The sequence below is a fragment of the Erpetoichthys calabaricus genome, chromosome 9 (genome assembly GCF_900747795.2).
Source record: "Erpetoichthys calabaricus chromosome 9, fErpCal1.3, whole genome shotgun sequence".
NCBI classification, from domain to species: Eukaryota; Metazoa; Chordata; class Cladistia; order Polypteriformes; family Polypteridae; genus Erpetoichthys; species Erpetoichthys calabaricus.
In genome coordinates this window covers 103391717-103410954 of record NC_041402.2, presented here as the reverse complement: position 1 = coordinate 103410954, position 19238 = coordinate 103391717, and positions in this window count along the sequence as shown.

Genomic DNA, 19238 nt, shown 5'->3' with positions numbered 1-19238 from the left:
TGCAGGAACATTGCTTTAATATTGAAATGCCAGAAATACACATGAGGTAGAACAACTGTACAGGGAGGTTTAGGTAGGTGAGCATGTGGTTCTAACAAGGCAAACAACAAAATAAAACATTTAGTACACATATACAGTAAATGTTGTTTCTTTATGCAATACACAAAATGTCCAATAGGTAGCACTATAGCTACACACTATCAATGTAAGGCAGTGTTTCTCAACCTCGGTCCTGGGGGTACACTGTGGCTGCAGGTTTTTGTTCCAACCAGATTCCTAATCAGTGACAACACCTGATAACACTGATCTCATTTAATTAGTTATTATTTTTCTTTTATTCTACATTCAGAAAAGTACAGCAGCATGATTTTTACATTTATAAGACATTTAGAAATATTTCTGCTTTTGCTATAGATTTAAATGCTTAACTCTCTTTTGTTGATTTCTTTCTATTTTGCCCTTTCTCTGTGCAGTTTTTCCCCTTCGTTGTATCTTACTAATGACAATTAAAAATAAGCAGAGCAGACACACTGGCAAACAACGCTGGCTGCAACTACTTTAGCATCAGACCCACTATTTAGTAAATAATGGATTAATTAAACAATTAGAACACCTAGAAAAGTATAATGAAAATCAAGATGAAATATTGTTAAAAAGAAAAAAATACATTACTTCCATATAACTGCTTGGCACATTTTAACATATATATATATATATATATATATATATATATATATATATATATATATATATATATATATATATATATATATATATATATATATATATATATACATATATATATATATATATATATACATATATATATATATATATATATATATATATATATATATATATATATATATATATATATATATATATATATTGTGATGGATGGCCAGGGCCCATGCCTGGCCGGGATGCCCCTTCACCACATTTGCCAGGGGGACAAGGGTGGGAAACCCAGTATCTCCCCTGGACGCTAGATGGCAGCCTCCCTGGGTTGCAGCGGTGCCTTGGACTCCCCCAGGGCTTCATGGGGGTTGGAGTTCTGTGCAGCTCTGTGGGGTTCCGCAGGCGCCACCAGGGGGTGCTGCAACAGGAGATGCTGGCCCATTTTGGGCACTGGTTTCACCTTACCCGGAAGTGCAGCCGGATGTCGGCAATCAACCATCTGGAGCACTTCCGGGTACCCAATAAAAGGGAGCCAGCGACCACCACTCAGTGGCCAGAGTCGGGTGGGAGAAGGACAAAGCATGCTGAGGAGGAGTGGTGGTTGAAGAGAGAAGAAGAGTGTTTGGTGTACTTGTAGAATGTGCTTGGGGACTGTGTATTGCCTGTGGGGTTCACGGGGAAGACGTGCCCCACAGGTGAAGAAAAATAAAAAGTCTTTGTATTTTATACGTGCCTCCCGTGTCCAATCTGTGTCAGATCGAGTGCTATATAGCGTCCTTCTTACACTGGCATAGACGGTAGGATTCCGGTCCATCTTTTTGGGCCAGGACCTGTTTAAAAATGTCTGTAAGGACCCGGCACAGCAGTGTGAGGCATGTGTACAGCACTGCCGCGCAGAAGGCACAACCCCGAGACAAAGCACCAAAGTGCACACACGCAGCAGGGAGCCACAGGATGACCACCAGGGAGCTCCTAGGGACACGGTGAGAATGGGGAAGAAAAAAACCGGGCGGACACATAAGTCAGCCACCAGACACTGCCACACTAACCAGCACCACAGGTTGCAGCAGGAGGTAGGTGACGGGCCCAGGGGAAAAGGGCTGCAGGAAGGTTTTTCCGCGTTCGCGTCTGCCTACCTCCTAGACGCCAAGGGGCGAAGCACCCGTTGGTGGCCTGAGGACGTGTGTCCGTTGCATGATGGCAGAGCAAGCTCGGGAGAGAGCGAGGCTGACCTGTGTCTTCCCTTCGGCCCAGTCCATCAGCTGGAGGAGGAGAGCCCGGACGAACTTCCCGATGTGATGTTCCCGCTAGAGGAGCAGGAGTTCCTCCCTGTAACAGGTAAGGGGGTGGAAGGTGTGTGTCGGTTCCCCATCGATGAGGGCATCGAGACAGGAATGGCGAACCTCCACCCCGATCCAGAGGGATCCCCGAAGAGGCCTGCAAGTGACACGCAGGGCTTTGATGGCTCATGGTTGGCGGGAGAGGACAAGGTAAGTTCGAGTCCACCGCCGGCCGAAGAAAATAACATTTTTCACACTGCACGGGAGGTGGAGGCTCTCCTCCTACCCCTGCAGTCCCTTGTTCAAGTTATTCAGGTCCTGCTGGAGACAAAGGAAGCACTGGAAAAGAAGCTCGGCACAGAAGCTCCAGCCTGCAGGATGCAGCGGTACAGGTGAGTGAGGCCTGTGCCGTAGAAGAAAGGGGAGGGCGGAGCACAACGGCGGCAGTGATCAGTTCTGCTGATTTAATGCAGTATCCCAATAATTTACAGGCTTAATCTATTTTAAAGAGTACAAACATCCTCTATTTAACAGAATGGTATTTACAGTAATAATAATAAACACTAAGAAACGTAAAATATTAACATGACTATTAATTCAAAACAGTTTTCTCTCTAACATTTAACACTTGACTTCTAAATATGTGCATAAGTATTTACATTTGGTCAACAAACGCACAAACTTAAACTTTCAATAGTGGCTCCAGTAGTTCCGGCTTTCCCGTGGTACGTCTCTCAAACTCACATGCTCACTGCACACTCCACGGCTTTCACTTGACTGTGCTTCAGCGCCTTAAAGACACAAGAGCCTTTTTTACACAGCCAGTGTAATGAGACTGAGACAGTTATCAGAAGTTGGGGAAAAAAAAAAAAACAGACCAATACCTCCTGATCACTTGGCAAAGGCACAGCAGATCCAGACCAGAGATTTAAATGGTGAATTCTAGAAGTGCCGGGCAGGAATGCCACCCACTACTTCAACATGGCACACATATGTCCTTCCTTCTTCTTTAATTGCTACCCCATAACACGACTGGACTCTTCCACTTCACTATAACTGTTAAAAACATAAACACAGTAGATAAATGATTTTGACTCACTTAGTTCAAACATTAATAAATTGTTCCCTTACTTATTTTTCTGCCTCCCTTCTTGGTTCACCTGTACAGCAATCATTATCAAAGTAAGCCATTACAATAGATAAAGGTCTGCTTAGAGTAAAGTCTAACTAATAATATTATTTTTTTTTAAATTACTGTGGTTTTTTGTTGGATTTTTAAAGAACCCAGACTTAATTGTCATTATCTGTAGCATTGTTTTTTTTTTCGTTTACATTACGCATATAGGTATTGTGTTACAATCTCTGTATATCTGAACTTCTAATGTGATGTGTTCAAGTATCATTACTTACATGAACGCATCTTCTCTTTCAAAATCCAATAACAAAGCACAGTAACTTAAGAAAATAAATGTTATTTTGCAACATTAGAAATTTTTGGCACTGATTTGCCTCGGTTGCTGTGTTTGTGAGAATTCACACTCTGAGGCTTTCCTGTCTAAAATTAAAAAGCTTGTGTTAGTTACTGGACAAAATAAGCAAACATATATTGCAGTAGTCAAGCCAGCAAAATATTATAGGTCAAGTAATAAATATGAGTAGTCTTTGCAGGAATTGTGCACAAATTATTTCTAAAACTGAAAGCCTCAGTCTTACCCATAGAAATAGCAAATCTAACATGCACTGTACATCATCTCAAAATTGAAAATCTAAAAAGCATAAGAAAATGACATCCAGTTGTGTCTCAGAATTCGGGTACATTGGCATCTGTTCAGCCACATGGAAGGCTGATTACCACCGAGCATCCTGTAGGGTCAAGAAAAAAATACAATAAAGGGGCATTGTTTTTCTAACTGCAGCAATAAGAAGCAAGTTATTACTAAGGAGCAAGCCTTCTCCATTCTATTCAGTTAATTGTATGTGTGTGTACTCCTCCTAAACAAACAGTTTAAACAATAAGAATGACCCATGACAACAGAAGGTGCCCAGCCTGTTATTGTGCCACATTAGACACACACCACACCATACTGATGGCTTTGGATATAAATTTTAAAATTGCCTGTTCTGTGCCATACAAGTTTTTTCTACCAAACAAGGTTAAAGAAATCCATTTCAAAATTATGAATAGATAGTACCCAACTAATAAATTAATTCATAAGTATGACATTAATATATCCCCAAAATGTAGTTTTCAAATGAAGACAAATCCGCCTTCACATTTCTTTTACTTCTGCTCCTATTCTAAAATGTTTTAGAAAGATTTATTTCTGTTACTGTCTACAGTGACAAAACAATATCTCACTGCCTGTTTAATTATTGCTCTTTTTCTGTATACAATTTTGAAGACTAAATGTTAGAAAATGTAGTAACTGTGGTTTCCTTGCTTGATAAATATCATACTGTACATAAGTTTAAAGTTCAGAATTTTAGACCCTCTATTACATCTTTCTGTATGGACATTAATATACTAGGAATAACTTTAAAAAATAGTAAAAAACACTAAAGCAATTAAAACGTGTAAGATTCGGAGCTGTTTTATTTGTACTGCTATTATCTGCATCCCTCTTTCTTCGAATAACTTAGCTGTTGTTACTCGAATGTACAGTAATTTAGCCTTCATCATTATATATTTGTTAACTTTATTATGGATAAACTCTTTTGTTGATATAATCTGATATCAACATAAAAAAAATACTAAAGGCTTTGGAGGGCACACTTTACACCCGTCGAGTGTCAGACGTGCACTCTCAATTCTATTTTTAATTCAACACCTAGATTACATTGTTTTGCTTAATTATTAGCATGCCGTTCACTCTTTAAGATAGAAAATGTGGATAAATGTTTAAAGAAACATACCAGCAAATTCTAATATGGTGTTACAAAAAGAATGACATGCATCAATTAATCCGTTAACCCTAATACGGAATATACTGCGACTTTTACGTTTAAACTACAAGATTACGTATTGCAACTGAAAAATTAAAATCCGTATTGCCTTTTTCATCAATACGATGTACTTACAAAAAGCTGTACATATACATTATAAAGTTCACAGACACGTCGCATTTCATTTTGCTCCCTCTTCATTCGGCTGGAGTTAATTTTTCAGGCGTCAAATATTCTTCCAAGACGTTATAAAATTCAAAAGTTGTCATCTTTTAAAGTAAGGAGTGCACTTACAGATGAAAATGAACGGCAATACAAAAATGACTCGCAAGTACAATTCAAACCGGACAAGTGACGCGTTTCGTGAAACATTAGACATCTGCAGTACAAATCGGGCACTAAATCTTTTAAAACGAACTTTTGCAGCAGCTACAGGCATATTTGTTGATTTGGGTGCTTTGAGTACAGAAATCTTAATCTCTTGTGACTCTTCATTGTCAGCTCTCTTGATAGTAATCCTGTTGACAGGGAGTGACATACCATTTACTTCAAATTCATATTTTGTAGTTCATATCATTCACTTACACAACTCATCTATTGATGTTTTTGAATGCCAATGTATAATTTGATGTTACAGAAAGGTTTTTCTCTTGCAACAGGGGAATTATTGTTAGCATGTACAATGTGTTCTTCACAAATGTGACACACATTTATATGCTGAATTCGTCTCTTTTGAGGAAACTTTGTCTGTAGACAGTCCACCACAGCCAAAAGATTGCCTGGATTGATATATGACCTGATTATATATATATATATATATATATATATATATATATATATATATATATATATATATATATATATATATATATATATATATATATATATATATATATATATATATATATATATATTGTGGCAGGTGGCCGGGTGTGGTCCGCAGCCGCCCGCCTATTTAAGGAGCCGCCTCCCTACAGTCAAGGCTGGAGTCGGGTGAGGAGGTGGACAAGGTCAGAGGAGGTGGCAGGAGAGGCCCTGAGTGTTGTGTTGGAAGAGAGAGAGAGAGAGAGAGAGAGAGATGGCTGTGAAGAGCCAGGACTTTGGGTGACGGTTGGGGTTTGTTGGTGTGGTGCACAGTGACTTTGTAAATAATAGTAGTAATGTATAATAAACGTGTGGTGATGAAGGAAAACGTGTCTGCCTGCCTGTGTCCGGGAGCACCCTTTCACAATATATATATTGTGGGACATGGCCAGCCTTTTATCCCGGCCAATACCCCCAGGCCGCCAGGTGGAGCCCTGCCTGCAACATAGAGGTGCCCCGAGTTCCAGCAGGGCATCATGGACAGTGGAGTTTTTCATCACAGCCCTGCTGGATACCATGGGGGCCTCCAGGGGATGCTGCAGGAAGGCCCAGAGACTTTGGTTTCACCTATAACCCAGAAGTACGTCTTAGTCACGGCGACAGAGCGAATGACACACTTCCGGATTGAAGAAAAGGAGCTTTTATCTGACCCGGAAGTGTTCACAGTCACATGGACAGAGAGAGAGAAACACTTCCGGGTCACGGACTATAAAAAGGACTGTGAGAGACCAGAGCTTCGAACTGAGTTGGGTGGAAGGGTGGCAACGCGTCTGGGAGTGGAGGATTGTGATTATTGAGTATTGTATTGTTTAATTTATGAGTATTGTGGAGTGGAGGGTACTTTGTGTACTGTATTGTCCAAATAAAACAAATTATTGGACTTTCACCTGGTGTCTGGAGTCAAGTCTGAGGGTTCAAGAGGACGACAGCGCCCTATATGTAACTTTGGTAGAGTTACATATGTTATTTTGCTCGTAAATACTTTTTGTTGTTTTGCTCTAAGGAGTTTCCTGAACTGTGTATATAGGAGGAAGACTGTGTTTTGTGTAAGTTTTCATTATAGTTAATTGTTTCAGTGGATTGTACTTACTGTAAATATTCAATGTTTTTGTCTTTTTTCTTTTTTCCTTAATTTATTTTTTTTTCTGCATGTCTATGCAGAAAGACTGTGTAACAAAACCTGCCTGACGCAGGTTTGTTTTTGTTGTACAGCATTCTTGTAACAAATGTGCATCTTTGTTTTGTCCAATATTTTTTTCTGTGTCTCACTCTCCTCTGAAGATAACCATAGTGTAGTCTTATACCACATTTACACTTCATTACAGTAGACAGCATGCAGTCTGGTGTTAAATTTAAACAGCCTTAGAAGTCCTCATGTTGTACATTTTTAACATCACCATAAAAAATAAATAAATATATAGTGGCAGAAATTTAGATAAAATAAGCACATTGTACACTCATTTTCCAGTAACCAGTATATTAAGGTCATGGTAGCAGTAATCTAGACACCAGGCATCACTGTGGGCAAGCAGCCAGTTAATTGCTCACACACAATCACAGACACTCATATTTGGTCTATTTAGGATTACTAATTCAGTCTTGCCTCCATGTTTGTTAACTGTGGGAGTAAATCCACATAGAAAGACCATGGAAACACTACCTAAACAGGATTCAAACCAGTGCTAACTAATACACCTCCATGCTTCCAACAACTAAGCAATAAGCATAAATTAAAATACTTAAACTTGCAAAGGGATGTGCTTTTTTTAAGGTGAAAAACTGTTTTTCCCCAAAAGTGTATGCTGCAAGAGGAAAACAGTCAATTACATCATAAAGATGTATATCATAAAGAAATGTGAATTTCCCCTTGGGATTAATAAAGTGTCTATCTATCTATCTATCTATCTATCTATCTATCTATCTATCTATCTATCTATCTATCTATCTATCTATCTATCTATCTATCTATCTATCTATCTAGAGACTTGACAACAAAAGTCAGGTGATCAATAGGCTAAATTAATTCCCACAGATGAATATGTGCCACAGCATGCAACAGTATTGGCCACATGGATAAATGTCTCATGTGGAAAAATCCTGCGGGTAGCAATGTGAATGTCAACTTTCAAGATATTCAGGGTCAGTGTGGATAGGGTGAATACACTGAAAAGTGGCTGGAGAATGTGTGTGTCATAGAGATGGTATGGAAGCATGGGATGATGATTGACAGCAAGACACACACACATGTTGTGAAAATAGTCTGTCAAACTAAATGCTTAAAAACCTATGATTAGTTTCAAATCTTTAAGTCCAGAGAAGAATGAGGGGTTCAAAAGCCTTAATTAATTCAGGATGATGTTCAACATAATGATGCTTTAGTAGAATTTTTTCATCTGAAAAAAATACAGGTATTTGTGTCCATGCTCTGATATGTTGCATAAACTTTTTTAATTGTACCATCTATATGAAATGGAGAAACCACAAGTTCAACAATATCTTTGAAGTCCATAAGGAGAAGCAATGCTGGTTCACTATCTGGCACTTTGTAGCCTTCTATGAAAGGCAATAAGTATAAACAGCAATTTTCAGGAGTGTTTCCTAAAACACTCCTTTGGATATCAACCTTCAGAGGAACAGATTGAAGACTATTGATTTTGTCAATCCATTTTTAAAGGAATTTTCTGATTTGATCATTCAGATTAAATGTTGTGAAACATTTCTTCTTTCCAAAGGCCAACTCTAGAGACAAATTCCTTCACATACGTTATCCAGCAATGCTAGTGGATATCCTGACAACACATTTAAGTAGTTCAGGTTACTTGTTAAAGCATACTGTCTTCTCATACAAAAGATAATGTGATGGAGTCATGCTTGCAGAAGCTATCTCTTTACATGCGTAGAATGTTGCTATTTTGTCCTACACAATAACACTCCAATACACATTTCTTTTTCCAGGAACTAAAAGAGCTGTCTCAAAAATATCAGCATATGTATCACCTAGAAAAAAACTTCAAAAAATCCATCTAGGAAATGAGAACCCAAATTATCAGCTAATTTACCATACTTATAATTATGCCTTTTTACTCTTGTCAAATGAAGGGATGAACAGTCATTCCTCCTCTAACTATGCAAGATATTTAATGTGTGTCTCTAACACAGTATAATAGCTATATTTTCTAATATCTGCTTTGCAAAGTAGAGGTAGATAGATGGAGTTTAAAGTAGATCAAAATATTGGTGGAACATTTCCCAAAACCCAATAGATTGCAGTTTTTTTGTGCTTTTTTGTGAGGTTCCTAGTGGATTACATACTTCAAAGTCCATCCAACCATCCATTTTCCAACCCGCTGAATCCGAACACAGGGTCACGGGGGTCTGCTGGAGCCAATCCCAGCCAACACAGGGCACAAGGCAGGAACCAATCCTGGGCAGGGTGCCAACCCACCGCAGGACACACACAAACACACCCACACACCAAGCACACACTAGGGCCAATTTAGAATCGCCAATTCACCTAACCAGCATATCTTTGGACTGTGGGAGGAAACCGGAGCGCCCGGAGGAAACCCACGCAGACACGGGGAGAACATGCAAACTCCACGCAGGGAGGACCCGGGAATCGAACCCAGGTCCCCAGGTGTCCCAACTGCGAGGCAGCAGCGCTACCCACTGCGCCACCGTGCCGCCCTACTTCAAAGTCCTACCTGTTAAACAAGAGACAGATGTATTTCCTCAGTGGACAAAAGGTCTTTGTCTTTGAAATGTGTACCATCATAAAATGACTTGTAATACTAAGAACCATTTTTTTCAGAGGACTTAAAAGCTTTTTCATAAATAATCTTTTTAGCTTAAAATCTGTGACAGTAACTCTAGAATATGGGCATACTGGTTAAGTTTGACCTTCATTTTTATTCAGTGTATGTTCTATTGGTTAAACTAAAGGACATTTTTTTTCTTGAAAAATTGTTTTCTTTTGCTTGGTCCGCAATAGAAGTAAAATCCTGTAGTACTTCTTTATACTTCCTGCTCTGCTCTCCAATAAATGTAAGTTATCGTAAATATACTAATAACCCAATTGTGCTTTACTCACTCAGAATATGCAACCAACTTAGAAAGCATTTTAAGATGGACAATCTTTTATCTGTGGCACCTCTGCAAGAGAACCACCTCTTTCAACCCTCGCAAACATATCCAGTTTTTAATACCTGGAAAAGTTTTGGTATTAAAATGCTCAGAGATCTTTATATAGACAACATATTTGCATCTTTTGAACAATTACGTTCAAAATTCAACCTCCCAGCTACACATTTCTTTCACTATCTTCAAATTAGAAATTTTGTTAAACAGAAATTGCCCGATTTTCCCCACCTCGCACCCTCCACAATGCTGGAAAAAATACTGCTCAATTTCAAGGAATTAAACACCATTTCCGCATTATATAAAATCCTATTAGAGTCCCTACCTTTCAAAGATCCAAGAGGACATTGGGAAGAAGATCTCTTAATCAATATATCAGAAAAGGAGTGGAAGATAGCAAAGCAGAGAATTCACTCGAGCTCCATATGCGCAAAGCATACAATTATTCAACTAAAAATTATGTATCTAGCTCATCTGTCTCACTTAAAACTGTCCAAAATGTTTCCAGGGCAAGATCCAACCTGCGAACGCTGCAACCAAGCTCCTGCCTCACTGGGTCACATGTTCTGGGCCTGCACCAAGCTAACATCATTTTGGACCAAAATTTTTAAGTGCCTTGGTATCACAATTCCTCCTAATCCATTAACAGCTGTGTTCGGTGTTCTTCCAGACGGACTTGAAGTGGAGAAGGACAAGCAAACAGTGATTGCATTCACTACACTTTTGGCACGCAGACTTATTCTGTTAAATTGGAAGAATCCTAACTCTCCTCTGATAAGTCAGTGGGAAACCAATGTTTTATATTATTTGAAATTGAAAAAAATCAAATTCTCAGTTAGAGGATCTGTACAAAATGTTTTCAAAACCTGGCAGGATCTAATCAATATTATTTTAGAATAAGAGAAATAACTATTACCACATTTAATTCCCTTCTCCATTTCTTATTTACCTATATATTTATTTCTCCCTTTCTTTTGTTTATTGTTGCCGTATTAAAAAGCCCTAAGCAATTCTCCTTTGGCTAAGCTCTCCTTCTCAGGGGTGGGGTTTAATTTGTCTTCAATTTTGTTTGGTTATAAATTGATCTACAGTATTTGTATGAATGATTACAATAAAAATTAATAAAGAAATTAAAAAAAATATATTTTCTTTTGTAACTGCTTGAGATACAACACTAAAGTGGTTGACTCACAAATGTATTTAACTAAAACTGAGACCAGAGTCTTCAAAGGCAAAGTCATGCATCCTTAAACGTGCTGACAAATTCATGATTGGATTGACCAGACAGAGAGGCATTTTGATTTGATTTGATGATACAAAATTGAATAGACAGACAGAACTTACTACACTACCACTATTTCAGCTTCTTTTACTTCAAGGCACTGAAATATGCTGCAATATATTGAACATCCACATCAGCATATGTTTCAGTGGTACAGTTATCAACAAATCTCCAAAAAATTCCAGCTCTGAAGTCCTTTAAAAATGTAGTATATGTTTTTTTGTTGTATGTGATGCAAATGTTCATTAAACATTGGTGCAAAATTCATGTTTTTTTAAATGCACTACACAGTTAAAATTTGAAACAACTAATTCATTAATATAAATGTCTGTTGTATGCTTACTTGCTAAATGTGACTATAGAGAATCTCATCATCTGGAAAGAACAGGTCAATCTGAATATAAACATGACTGTAAGTGACCATGCCTCAGCCTATAGTGATTCTGAACTTTTGGTTTTCCCAAAGGCAACATGGCTATAAATCTTGCCAAATCCATTCCATATGATGAATCCTGCAAGAATACAGGCTTTGTTTAGTTGTACAGAATGTGTAAGGTAAACTGAGATATCTTTGATCCAAAATATATTTGCATGCATAATAAGTACCTTAAAGAGTGTCCATTTCTGTTGGTGCACAATCATTATACAGTACATACTTTATCCTGAGCAGCACCAATAAACTAGTCAAAAGTCAGAATAAACAGAGTCAGTGTAAGATAGTGATTATTAATTGCACTCCCAATCCATTGGCCTAATCTCCATTCTACATATAAGAATATGAAGAATACAGCATATTTTGCAGTAAGTATCAGATAATTCCAGAGAGTGAATATTTGGAAAAAAATGAATTATTTACTGGAATATTGTGATCAGAACTGTACAAACTCCAATTACATGTTATCAGGAAACTGACCTATGAAGTTTCTAAATCAAATCTGATAGCTATGACTCATCATTTAATGTTTATACTTGGCCTCTCATTCCCAACAAATCTATATATATAAAATTCTTTTCGCGCTTGAAACGGAAATTATGTATGACCATGCAATATGGAAATTACGTATGAAACTTAAATTACGCATGATCATGCAATATGGAAATTACGTATGACCATAGAACATATTATAATACAGGAACTAATCAGTTCGTTTGTGGACGCCATTTTTATATCGTCTTTACAAATTGTTATTATTTGTGTGAAAGTTATTTTACTGATATTGAAAAGAAGTAAACACAAACACGCCGATCTATCCCATAGAAGTGCGCCCCGCGTCATCCTCTCCCAGCCCTCCTCTCTGGACTACAACGCTGAGCCGTCCACCGTCAGGTGCACTCTGACAGAGAAGTTTTAGTTATTTGTCCACGTGACTGTCGCAGAAACTGCCACATTGTAACTTTTTTTAGTTGGCAGTACTTGATAGTAGAAGAGATGAGGAAAACAGCTTTGCGTCTTTCAACTTTTTAACTGCGGCAAGCTATAAACAATGTGCGTGAGAACAAAGTGGACGCTGGGAGGCGCGGAATGTCGAGCTGCTCCGCGGGGTCGACAGCTTCATAGTTTCGGGCAGCGTCCTCTCTTCTCGCACTGTTTGTGACACTTCAAGTGCCTTGTCGGCTCCTGGGAGAGTGGAAATCTTTGCGAATGAGTGTAATTGGTGCCATCGAAGTAGTACTCTATTTGTAAATTACCCTGCACTACTACTTATTGTCCCTTAAGGTGAGTTCGGGTCACTAAAACCCCACAACATTCAAGGTTCCTTTTGTGATGAATTATTTTAAGAAGTAAATCACAGGCACGTAGTGTAAGGTTGTCAGGCAGAAATTTGGACGATCACATACAAAATGTAATTTCTATACCACAGCGGTCGTGCAGCGCCTTTCACAAGGGATCTACTACCGAGAGATAATCCAAATACATTTTAGCTACTGTTAGTACTACTTACCTGCTGTGTTATAGCGCCTTTAAAATGTAGTTTACCCCAAACCACTCCAGTAGTGCTCAATATATCTTTAGTTCTTAAATGTTAATGTTTTACTGTTTAATAACTTATAGACTATATTTTATGTTTTTCCCTTGCACTTAGTGAGCGAAGCCACTGGGTAATCAACTAGTATAGAGTATAAAAAAGGCACAGAAAAACAGAATTCAACCCCCTGCCAAAAAAATAACAATATTGAATGTTTACTATGTTTTAATAAACTTTTGTACATATCCTCTGAAAGAGAATTAGATTTTCTGTAATATGAGGTAATAAAAAAACATTGTTTACCCACTGACATAGAAGATCGTTTGGAATTTTTCCATTTAAGTAAGATAAGTCTGTGTGCTAGTAGTGTAATATAGGCTATTGCAATCAAATTATCTCTATAAACTTTTCTTCTATCTGAGAATACACCAAAAATCTCTATTAATAGATTAGAAGAGTTTGTAACACTGAGGCTATCTGAGAGGTATGTAAATATTTTTGTCTAAAATTATGTTAATTTAGCACATTCCCAGAATATATGAGCTAGATTGCAGTGCTCACAGACTGAGTCATGCTCTGAGTACATTTTGGAGAATTTTAAACATGATCAATGACAATGAATGACTGTGAATTATAGAATGCTAGGAACATATAGGACTTGAGTATTTTCTATGCATTGCTTAGTTTCACTCATTTTCTGAAAAAGACAATTGCAATATCCCTTTACCACCATTCTCTAGGGTCTTTAAAGGGGAAATTATTTGAAATGATTTTTCTATATTGTTGAAACGCTTTTTGCGTCTCCATCAATACTATCAAGTATGGCCTCTGGGATTAATATGGGTGCGAGATGTGGAAAGTTTGGTAGATTTCTTATAACAAAATTTCTAGTTTGCATATAGGAAGAAAGTGTGCAGCTGAAGTTTACATTTAGAGCACAGTTGTCCATAAAATGCAAATATATTGTCTATATAAAGATCTTTACATGTCTTAATCTCTAGTGTTGTCAATAACTTACTGCAAACACTATATTGTTTTAAAAGGTGGGGAAAGGCTGATAATTTATATAGGAGCAATGTATAAGAGCTTTTCCTGAAATGTATCCTGCATTGGTTCCATGTTTAAAGTAATTCTTGGATGACTGGATTACTGATAAATTGACAATAGGTACCATTAAATGGAGCACAAAGCAGGGCATACATGGAAGATTTACATCAGGATTTGTTTTCCATTGCAAACCAAGCAGGTGAGGATTAGTGAATTTCTGCCAATTTACAAAATTTAATCATGCAAAGTGGGCATACAACCTTCTGCTTTAGATATTTGTAAAAATTTTAAATTACAGATGAATAATGTTCTGTGGTGGGCTGGCGCCCTCCCCGGGGTTTGTTTCCTGCCTTGCGCCCTGGGTAGTCTGAGATTGGCTCCAGCAGACCCCTGTGGCCCTGTAGTTAGGGTATAGCGGGTTGGATAATGGATGGATGGATGAATAATGTTACAATTGAGTCCAATTTCTTTAAGAACAAGGGGGCTCTGCCCCCTGCTCGCTTCGCTCACCTACCCCCGGCGTTGGGTATCCTGAAATACATTAGTTGAGCTCGTTCGTTTTGGAGCCGTGCCCTCTTTGCCCGCGGCATTTCGGACGCGCGTTGTAGGCGCCTGCGTTCATTGATTTTATCCAGGCGGACTCGTGTTTGTATATCTGTCAGTCGAGCTCGTTCGTTTTGAACCCGTGCCTGCTTTGCTTCCGCAGTTTCAGACGTGCGTTGTAGGCGCCTGCGTTCATTGATCTTAACCTTGTGGGCTCCTGTTTGTATCGTTGAGCTGCATTGTGTTTGAATTTGGTGTAAAGCGATCAGCGGTTTGTACCATCTCGGGGTTTTGCCTGCAGTGTTTTAGACGCGCGATGTAGGTGTCTGCACCTTCCGTACTATGTCGGGTTTGCCTCAGCTGTGTGGTGTGGACGTTTAGGGTTCTGTATTCTCTGGGCATGTTGCTTTATTTCTTATTTCTGTTAGTTGAGCTCTTTCGTTGTTGGCAGTGTATAGCGCGTTGTAGGCGCCTGTGCTTTCCGTACCATCTCGGGTTTGATTACGCTGTGTGTTGTGGACTTTTGTGGACTCTGTAGTCTGTCCCGTTTTACTCTGGGGCGGGGGGCTGTATCCTCTTTTTTGTGTGGCTGTGTCGTTACTGCTTTCCGTACTATCTTGGGTTTGATTTGTGAACCTTTGTGGACTCCGTAGTCTGTCCCGTTTCACTCTGGGGCGGGGCGCTGACTCCTCTTGTTTGTTTGGCTGTGTCGTTCGTAGTCTCTCCCGTTTCACTCTGGGTCAGGGGGATGATTCCTCGTTTTTGTGTGGCGCCTGCGCACTATGTCTCCTTTGTCCATGGGCATGTACCTGCGTCCATATCCGGTTTACCATTCTTGGTTAGTAATATGGATCATTTCTTTTCTATATAGGGACACTCTGAAAAAGATATAGCAGATTAGGAAAGATGTTTATTTTGACAGTATCTCTGCTAAGCTGAAATAGAGGGTGGACCATCTGTTAACATCTTGTTTGATTTTATTTATAGTACTTCATATTTACCTGTGATAGCTATCCCCAAGTATTTAAAACTGCTTTGATATTAGAAACAAGTAGCTATCCAGTCACGATGTGGTAGAGAATTCCCTGGGAAATGGCTTTTAAAACATGTCTAAGATTAATGATAGACACAGTTGTGGGTCTACTATATAAAACACCATATTGACTGCAAAAACTAGAATTTTCTCTTAGAGTCCTCTGATAATCCCCTTTATCTGTATTTTCTTCCTGAGATGTATGGTCAATGGCTTGATGGCTAATGCGTAGAGCATTGGTGATAGTTGGCACCTTTGTCGAGTACCTCATTTTAATTTGAAATAATTTGAGTTAGTGTTATTAATGCAGATTGAGGTTTCTAGACTAGTCTCTCTATATATAAAAAATTCAACGACTGTCTTTCTATCTGTCTGTATGTCTGTCTGCTTTTCACGAGAGAACTACTTAAAGGATTTAGGTCTCGTTGTTTTCTATAATTTGCTTGAACATTCCGGTTGATTTTGCAACTTCTCTTCACGGTAAGTATCAAAGTTCACTTGCAGGAGCGATTTATTTGCGCAAATCCGAGATAGAGCCTGTGGTCCAAGGGAAGGGGGAAGTAGGGAGCTAGGCAGGGCCCTCCTCACTCACGTGCTGGCCTCCGTTCGAGTCGCACTAACTGTCGCCACATTTTGCAGTATAACTTGCTTCCACTTAGCGATACTTGTTTGTTTATTGATTTTTAAAGTTTGTCCTGTTTCACTACTATGTAGGCAGAGCCGCGGGGGACGACTAGCATAGAATAAAGAAGGTTAATCTATACAGAGTTATTTGGGCCAAACTAGAATATGTGTATAGTGTTACAAATAGATAATCCCATTCAACTCTATTAAAGGCCTTTTCTGTATCCAAAGACACTAAAACCTCTAGTAAGTTAGAATTTTTGGGCAAGTATATTACATTAAACAGGCACTGGAGATTTGAAACTGAAAGTCTGCCTTTAATAAGTCCTGATTAATTTTGTAATATTACTGAGGGAAGCAGTTTCTCAATCCTTCTTGCTAAGACTTTCACTAGTGTTTTAATATCTTTATTCAAGAGTGAAACTGGTCTATATGAAGCACATTGTAGTAAATCTTTATTTTTTTGGAAAACAATTAATAGTACTTGGTGGAACGTTTGGGGTACAATTTTGATTTCTTTAGCTCTCGTAGAAGTTGTTAATATTAATGGAGCCTATTTGGTTGAAATCTATACTAATAAAAGGCAAAGCCCTCACTCACTCACTCACTCACTCACTCACTCACTCACTCACTCACTCACTCACTCACTCACTCACTCACTCATCACTAATTCTCCAACTTCCCGTGAAGGTGGAAGGCTGAAATTTGGCAGGCTCATTCCTTACAGCTTACTTACAAAAGTTAGGCTGGTTTCATTTCAAAATTCTATGCGTAATGGTCATAATTGGAACCTCTTTTTTGTCCATATACTGTATCTATACTAATAAAAGGCAAAGCCCTCACTCACTCACTCACTCACTCACTCACTCACTCACTCACTCACTCACTCACTCACTCACTCACTCATCACTAATTCTCCAACTTCCCGTGTAGGTGGAAGGCTGAAATTTGGCAGGCTCATTCCTTACAGCTTACTTACAAAAGTTAGGCAGGTTTCATTTCGAAATTCTACACGTAATGGTCATAACTGGAACCTCTTTTATGTCCATATACTGTAATAGAGTGCACCTCGATGGCCGTGGGAGGCGGACTTGCGTATCGTGTCATCATGCCACCCACGTAATCACGTGAACTGACTGTGAACAAAGTACGTACAAAACAAGGAACAGCCCCAAAAAGCACTGAAGAAAACATTCATTATACAATTAAGAAGGCAGCGAAACAATAAGAAGCGAGCGAGTGACGCATACAAGCATATTCATAAGTGCAGCTACTGAGGAAACAAAGCACGGTGTAAACCGTAAGTTTAAATTAAGTTTATAGAAACGCTCCCGCTACCGTTTGCAATGCCATATTCACGACATACAAGTTTAATGAGAAGACACAAGGTATAAACGAGACTTTGGATCACTTTGTAACGGAGTTAAAATTTCTGTAGCGAGAAACGTTTAAGTGCCGGGTCTTAGCTAACATTAAATAAAGCCGCGGACATCGCAACATCACACAAGACAGCGGCTCACGTGAACTGACTGAACTTTGAGGCAAGATTGCTTTTCTCCTGTACAACTATACGTTGCATTCTCAACAGTAAGCTTGCACAGCTTGGTCATATTACAACCAGAGTGCTGAACTGACAACGTGGTATACAAACAGAACTATAACAATCATAATAAACGAACAAAAAAACAGCGGAGAACCCATGGATTAAATAAAAAGGCTGCTTCCGTTGGCGAAGCAACGAAAAAGGAAGACCATATATGGCATTCGTTTATAAAACAGCGGAAAAGCCGTGTAAAGTCTGGTTCACAAAAAAACAGCAGAGTGCCTTATATGAGCAGGCAGTCAGCTAAAGAAGGGAATCAATAAATAACTATAATCGTAGTAAACGAACAAAAAATAGCGGAGAATCCGAGGACTACATACAGGAAATGGGTACCTGAACAGAGAAGTGAATCTCAAATAGCTACACAATAACTATTACAATCGTAATAAACGAACAATAAAAGAATACAGAACCGCTAAGCAAGGAGAAAGGACGGCCTTATATGGCGTTCGCTTACAAAACAGCGGAGAGGCTGTGTAAAGGCAGTTTCACAAAAAAACAGATCCTTAACAAATGGTTATTGGTATATTTTCCCTCAATTTAAAAAGGTTTTCTTTTCTTCTTAATAAAAACTTAAAAGCAGTACTTCGCCGGTGCGAAGCACGGGTATTTGAGCGACTGACGCATACAGACATATTCATGAGTGCAGGTACTTCGGAAACAAAGCACGGTGTAAACCTAAAGTTTAAATTAAGTTCATAGACCTACAAAAGGTTGCCATTTATTTGAAGCAAGATTGCTTTTCTCCTGTACAACTATACGTTGCATTCTTAACAGTAAGCTTGCACAGCTTGGTCATATTACAACCGGAGTGCTGAACTGACAACGTGGTATACAAACAGAACTATAACAATCGTAAAAAAAGAAAAAAAAAAAACAGCGGAGAACCCGTGGATTAAATAAAAAGGCGGCTTCCTTGGCGAAGCAAGGAAAAAGGAAGACCTTATATGGCGTTCGTTTATAAAACAGCGGAAAAGCTGTGTTAAGGCTGCTTCACAAAAAAACAGCAGAGCGTCTTATATGAGCAAGCAGTAAGCTAAAGAAGGGAATCAATAAATAACTATAATCTTAATAAACGGACAAAAAATAGCGGAGAATCCGCGGACTACATAAAGGAAATGGGTACCTGAACAGAACAGTGAGTCTCAAATAGCTACACAATAACTATAACAATCGTTATAAACGAACAATAAAAGAATACAGAACCGCTAAGCTAGGAGAAAGGAAGGCCTTATAT